This window comes from Eschrichtius robustus, chromosome 5, assembly GCF_028021215.1.
Source record: "Eschrichtius robustus isolate mEscRob2 chromosome 5, mEscRob2.pri, whole genome shotgun sequence".
Taxonomy (NCBI): Eukaryota; Metazoa; Chordata; class Mammalia; order Artiodactyla; family Eschrichtiidae; genus Eschrichtius; species Eschrichtius robustus.
The window spans coordinates 81,329,482-81,336,286 of NC_090828.1; positions in this window are offsets into that span (position 1 = coordinate 81,329,482).

A 6,805-nucleotide genomic window follows, 5' to 3' on the forward strand; every position below is an offset into this window, starting at 1 on the left:
AGGCAAACGCTAATGACCATGAAAGGAGAAATCAGCAGTAACACAGTAGCAGTAATAATAGTAGGGGACTTAATCACCCCACTTACACCAATGGACAGATCATCCAAACAGAAAATAAATAAGGAAACACAAGCTTTAAATGACACAATAGACCAGATAGATGTAATTGATATTTATAGAATATTCCACCCAAAAGTGGCAGAATACAATTTCTCCTCAAGTGCACACAGAGCATTCTCCAGGATAGATCACATCTCGGGTCACAAATGAAGCCTCAGAAAATTTAAGAAAATTAAAATCATATCAAGCATCTTTTCTGACCACAACGCTATGAGACTGGAAATCAATTACAGGAAAAAAACTGTAAAAAACACAAATATATGGATGCTAAACAGTGGGCTACTAAATAACCAAGAGATCACTGAAGAAATCAAAGGAGAAATGAAAATATACATAGAAACAAATGACAATGAAAACACGATGACCCAAAACCTGTGGGATGCAGCAAACGCAGTTCTAAGAGGGAAGATTATAGCAATTCAATCTCACCTCAAGAAACAAGAAAAATCTCAAATAAACAATCTAACCCTACACTTAAAACAACTAGAGAAAGAAGAACAAAGAAAACCCAAAGTCAGTAGAAGGAAAGAAATCATAAAGATCAGAGCAGAAATAAATGAAATAGAAATGAAGAAAACAATAGAAAAGATCAATAAAACTAAAAGCTGGTTCTTTGAGAAGATAAACAAAATTGATAAACCCTTAGCCAGACTCATCAAGAAAAAAAGAGAGAGGATGAAAATCAATAAAACTAGCAATGAAAAAGGAGAAATCACAACTGACACTGCAGAAATACAAAGGATTATAAAAGACTACTACAAACAACCATATGCCAATAAAATGGACAACCATGAAGAAATGGACAAATTCTTGGAAAGGTGCAATTTTCCAAGACTGAACCAGGAAGAATTAGAAATTATAAACAGACCTATCACAGGTAATGAAATTGAAACTGTAATTTTAAATCTTCCAACAAACAAAAGTCCAGGACCAGATGGCTTCACAGGCGAATTCTATCAAACATTTAGAGAAGAGCTAACACCAATCCTTCTCAAACTCTTCCAAAAAATTGCAGAGGGAGAAACACTCCCAAATTCATTCTACGAAGCCACCATCACCCTGATATCAAAACCAGAAAAAGATATCCCAAAAGAAGAAAATTATAGACCAATATCACTGATGAACATAGATGCAAAAATCCTCAACAAAATACTAGCAAACAGAATCCAACAGCACATTAAAAGGATCATACACCATGATCAAGTGGGATTTATCCCAGGGATGCAAGCATTCTTCAATGTATGCAAATCAATCAATGTGATATGCCACATTAACAAATTAAGGAATAAAAACCATATGATCATCTCAATAGATGCAGAAAAAGCTTTTGACAAAATTCAACACTGATTTATGATAAAAACTCTCCAGAAAATGGACATAGAGGGAACTGACCTCAACATAATAAAGGCCATATATCACAAACCCACAGTAAGCATCATATTCAATGGTGAAAAACTGAAAGCATTTCCAAAAAGATCAGGAACAAGACAAGGATGTCCACTCTTGCCACTCTTATTTAACATCGTTTTGGAAGTCCTACCCACAGCAATCAGAGAAGAAAAAGAAATAAAAGGAATACAAATTGGAAAAGAAGAAGTAAAACTGTCACTGTTTGCCGATGACATGATACTATACATAGAAAATCCTAAAGTTGCCACCAGAAAACTACTAGAACTAATCAATGAATTTGGTAAGGTTGCAGGACACAAAATGAATGCACAGAAATCTCTGGCATTCCTATGCACCAATAACGAAAAATCAGAAAGAGAAATTAAGAAAACACTCCCATTTACCATCACAACAAAAAGAATAAAATACATAGGAATAAACCTGCCTAAGGAGGTGAAAGTCTTGTACTCAGAAAACAATAAAACACTGATGAAAGAAATCAAAGATGACATAAACAGATGGAGAGATATACCATGTTCTTGGATTGGAAGAATCAATACTGTGAAAATAACTATACCACCCAAAGCAATCTACAGATTCAATGCAATCCCTAGCAAACCATCAATGCATTCTTCACAGAATCAGCACAAAAAATTTTACAATTCGTATGGAGACTCAAAAGACCCCGAGTAGCCAAAGCAATCTTGAGAAAGAAAAACAGAGTTGGAGGAATCAGGCTCCCTGACTTCAAACTATACCACAAAGCTACAGTAATCAAGACAGTATGGTACTGGCACAAAAACAGAAATATAGATCAATGGTACAGGATAGAATGCCCAGAGATAAACCCAGGCACATATAGGCACCTAATTTACAACAAAGGAGGCAAGAACATACAATGGAGAAAAGACAGCCTCTTCAATAAGTGGTGCTGGGAAAACTGGACAGCTAAATGTAAAAGAATGAAATTACAACACTACTTAACACCATACAGAAAGAAACTCCAAATGGATTAAGACTTACATGTAAGACCAGACACTATAAAACTCTTAGAGGAAAATTAGGAAAAATACTCTTTGACATAAACCACAGCAAGATCTTTTCTGATCCACCTCCTAGAGTAACAGAAACCAAAACAAAAATAAACTAATGGGACTTAATTAAACTTAAAAGCTTTTGCACAGCAAAGGAAACCATAAACAAGACAAAAAGACAACCCTCAAAATGGGAGAAAATATTTGCAAATGAAACAACTGACAAAGGATTAATCTCCAAAATACACAAACAACTCATGGAGCTCAATATCAAAAAACAAACAATCCAGTTAAAAAATGGGCAGAAGACCTAAATAGACATTTCACCGAGAAATACATACAGATGGCCAAGAGGCACATGAAAAGATGCTCAACATCACTAATTATTAGAGAAATGCAAATCAGAACTACAATGAGGTATCACCTCACGCCAGTCAGAATGGCCATCATCAAAAAATCTACAAACAATAAGTGCTAGAAAGGGTGTGGTGAAAAGGGAACCCTCTTGCACTGTTGGTGGGAATGTAAATTGATACAACCACTATGGAAAACAGTATGGAGGTTCCTTAAAATACTAAAAATAGAACTACCATATGACCCAGCAATCCCACTACTGGGCATATACCCTGAGAAAACCATAATTCAAAAAGAGACATGTACCACAATGTTCATTCCAGCATTATTTACAATAGCCAGGACATGGCACCAACCTAAATGTCCATCGACAGATGAATGGATAAGAAGATGTGGCACATATATACAATGGAATATTACTGAGCCATAAAAAGAAATGAAATTGAGTTATTTGTAGTGAGGTGGATAGACCTAGAGCCTGTCATACAGAGTGAAGTAAGTCAGAAAGAGAAAAACAAATACCGTATGCTAATGCATATATATGGAATCTAAAACGAAAAAGAAAAAAAAATGGTACTGATGAACCTAGTTGCAGGGCAGGAATAAAGAGGTAGACATAGAGAATGCTCTTGAAAACACGGGGTGGGAGGAGAAAGCTGGGGCAAAGTGAGAGTAGCATGGACACATATACACTACCGAGTGTAAAATAGTCAGCTAGTGGGAAGCAGCAGCATAGCACAGGGAGATCAGCTCGGTGCTTTGCGATGACCTAGAGGGGTGGGATAGGGAGGATGGGGTGTAGGCTCAAGAGGGAGGGGATATGGGGACATGTGTATGCATATGGCTGATTTGCTTTGTTGTGCAACAGGAACTAACACAGTATTGTGAAGCAATTATACTCCAATAAAGATCTATTAAAAAAATTATTTGTGAAAGCGCTTTTGGTATTTCAGATAAAAGTTACCATAATGCAGCCAAGGTACCACATCTGGCTTTACATACCTGATATGCCCTAAATGTTGTTTGCAAATAAAACCTTACAAATGTATTAGGAAAGGAATAGTAAATGCCTTTATAATGCAAAGGATCCTTTTTGAACCCCCAAATCGGGTTACCATGTAAATCTATGTTTTCAAAAGTCAGATTTCTATAAAAGCACAGTAGACCTGCAGTGTTGGTTACTGCAGGTAAACACACAGAGCTATTCACAGAGGCTGGTAATAAGAGCTATGTTCATGTGAGTATGACATTTTAACAAGCACCAGCCATAGCACCCATCCATAGCCTAATAGAAAACCTCTAACTGTAGGGAAAACATGCATTTCCCTGGAAATTTCAACATAAAAAGTGTTAAAGAATAACCAGGAATCATAAATGAGCTGGAGTTTTTCAAGGTCATTTTCAATGTCTATCGTTTTACTAAGAAAAATGCAATAAATTCGTTGCAGAGATGAAAATGACATTTATGCTAGTCAAGTATTTGTTTCCTGTGGCAGAAGAAACCATCAAGGGAAAGTGTTTTCTATTGTAACAGCACTAACATAATTGACCCCAAGAATAGAATAAAATTTGAAAATAAAGAGCTAATGGGATAGTATTTAAATATATAGATACACACACACACACACCCCTTTTTATATTTCCTGATTTAACAAAGAAAATGTTCTAGGGAAAGTGCAGATCTGATCAAAAGGTCTGGTACTTTTTCCTTCCTTGATTTTCTGCAGCACTTACTGTCTGCATGAATCATTTGGCATGGGCGAATTGTCTTGTGTCTTTTCATACATGTATCTCTTGTCTATACAACTAAAAAGTGAGCTCTGGGAAGGAAGTTCCCTTTGACACTAAGCCCAGTCAATGCCTTGTACATAACCTGGATGCCTTAATCACTGATTGGCATGTGCATTTGCAGGGAGGAGCCCGGTGAGATACACTTAAAACCTTTATTCATTGATTTACAAAATGTACAATATTTACAAAATTTAGGCGTTAATCCCATATTGACAGGAACGCTGTGGGGAGTCTGAAAATAAATAAATGGCACACAGGTTGATATACACATCGCGGCTCTTTGCACTTCAAGCTGTCACCAACCGTAGGATTTAATGGAAGGCTTAATGTGGTAGAAAAGTCAGATGGATGACTAGGCCTGGGCCTTCCACATGAATGGCCCTTCCTTGGCTCCTTGAGGCTGGGAATGGTGAGCAAACGACTTTCTTTGAAGAGAATGAAACACCAGCCATTCTGACAGGTACATGGGGTGCATGTAGCCACATCTGTGTGGAATTTGCAGTGACCCCCCCCCCCCCGGGTGGCAGATGAGTCTGCACCATTGTGGATCTGGTCCCTACACACCAGCCAGGGAGGCTTTGGAGTGGTGCCTTCTCATTAAGAACCAAGATTTGGACTTTATCTCTTATTTTAATCACATGCAGTACTTGGAAGGTGTCAGTGGAGAGTGACCCGTGCACAAAAATGTATTTGTAGGTATATACATCAAATTGTCATTGTCTTATGGCATCCTCAGATGGAAGATCAACCTGCCTCCTCTTTGATAGCAAAAGGAATGAATGAGGAAGCCATACCCACACCCCCTAAAGAAAAAACATTGTCTGGGGACGCACACAAATGGCATCGTATAGAAGCAGGACTAGACAAACTCCACATGATAAGATGGACAAATTCCCATGATGTCAGGCCTGGAAGTTTTCCTAGGGGTGGCAATTCCACCTTCCCTTCCTCTTCCATCCCACCTCATCCCATATAACCTAAACTGGAAGGGAAGGCTTCATGTTACTTCTTAGAGCCTTAGTACCTTCATCTGTAATGTGTAAATACTAGTAACATTCCTTACAGGGTTCTTGCAGGGGTTACATGACCCGACTCATGTAAAGTGCTTAGTGTGGCGTCTGGCACATAAGAGGTGCTTAGTAAATGTCTTGCTTTCTCTCTCCCTCTACTTCCCCTGCCCCAACTGTAAGCAACATATTGATAAACCTACCAAACTCTGAATTAAGGCTATTTGATGCAATTTAGATTATTTTGTTTCAGAGTTTCTGCTGTCAGTTCACATTTGGTCCCTGAGGGGGCTCATTTTATGAGCCCGAGACATTTTCCTCTGCAGGGCAGATGGACCCTGACAAAACTGGCCTCCTGATCAGCAATGACTCCACCAAAGTTCATGCAAATACGCCCCCTAGCCCTGCAGAGAAACTCATACCAGTGATGGTCACCACCCGAATACTTCTGGGACAATACCACGGAGAAAACCACGAGCAAAAACCTTGAGGCCAACACATTACTCTTGCTCACAGCATAAATTAAGTTTTTTCAACACTGGTGCAAGTATTATAGATAACTTTCAACAAACATATATTACAAGCTCTACCACTGTTGAAAAATATGTATTCTAATGTGATCGTTTTGTTCAGAATAAAGAATCTTTTACAATATATTTTAGTCTCTAGTTATGCCATACAAAAATAAATAGTGTATAAATGATTTATAAGGAAGAAGAAAAAATTGGAGGTGCCAAAAATATAGGAAGGATGGTGAAAGTCTTACCATTTACTTCAAAAGCAATCATCTGAAAAAAATAAAAACACCTCACTGGGTCTCTTTACTAGTCTCACCATCACTCCAGTGGCCCATCTACTTCTCATCCTAGGATATTACATCTTCTTTTCCTATCAATCTTGAGACAACTTAATGCAGAACCTTCTCCCTGAAGTCACTGGGGATCTGGAAGAGGGAGAACAAAGAGGGCTCTGGGGCAGTGTAGATTGCAGATGAAAGGTTTGGCAGAGACACTTACTGCGCCCTCACAACGAACTTGGATCAACCCCGCACATCTGCCTTTCGTTTTGAAATCCTCTGTCTCAATTAGCTATGCCTGAATAGAACCTCAG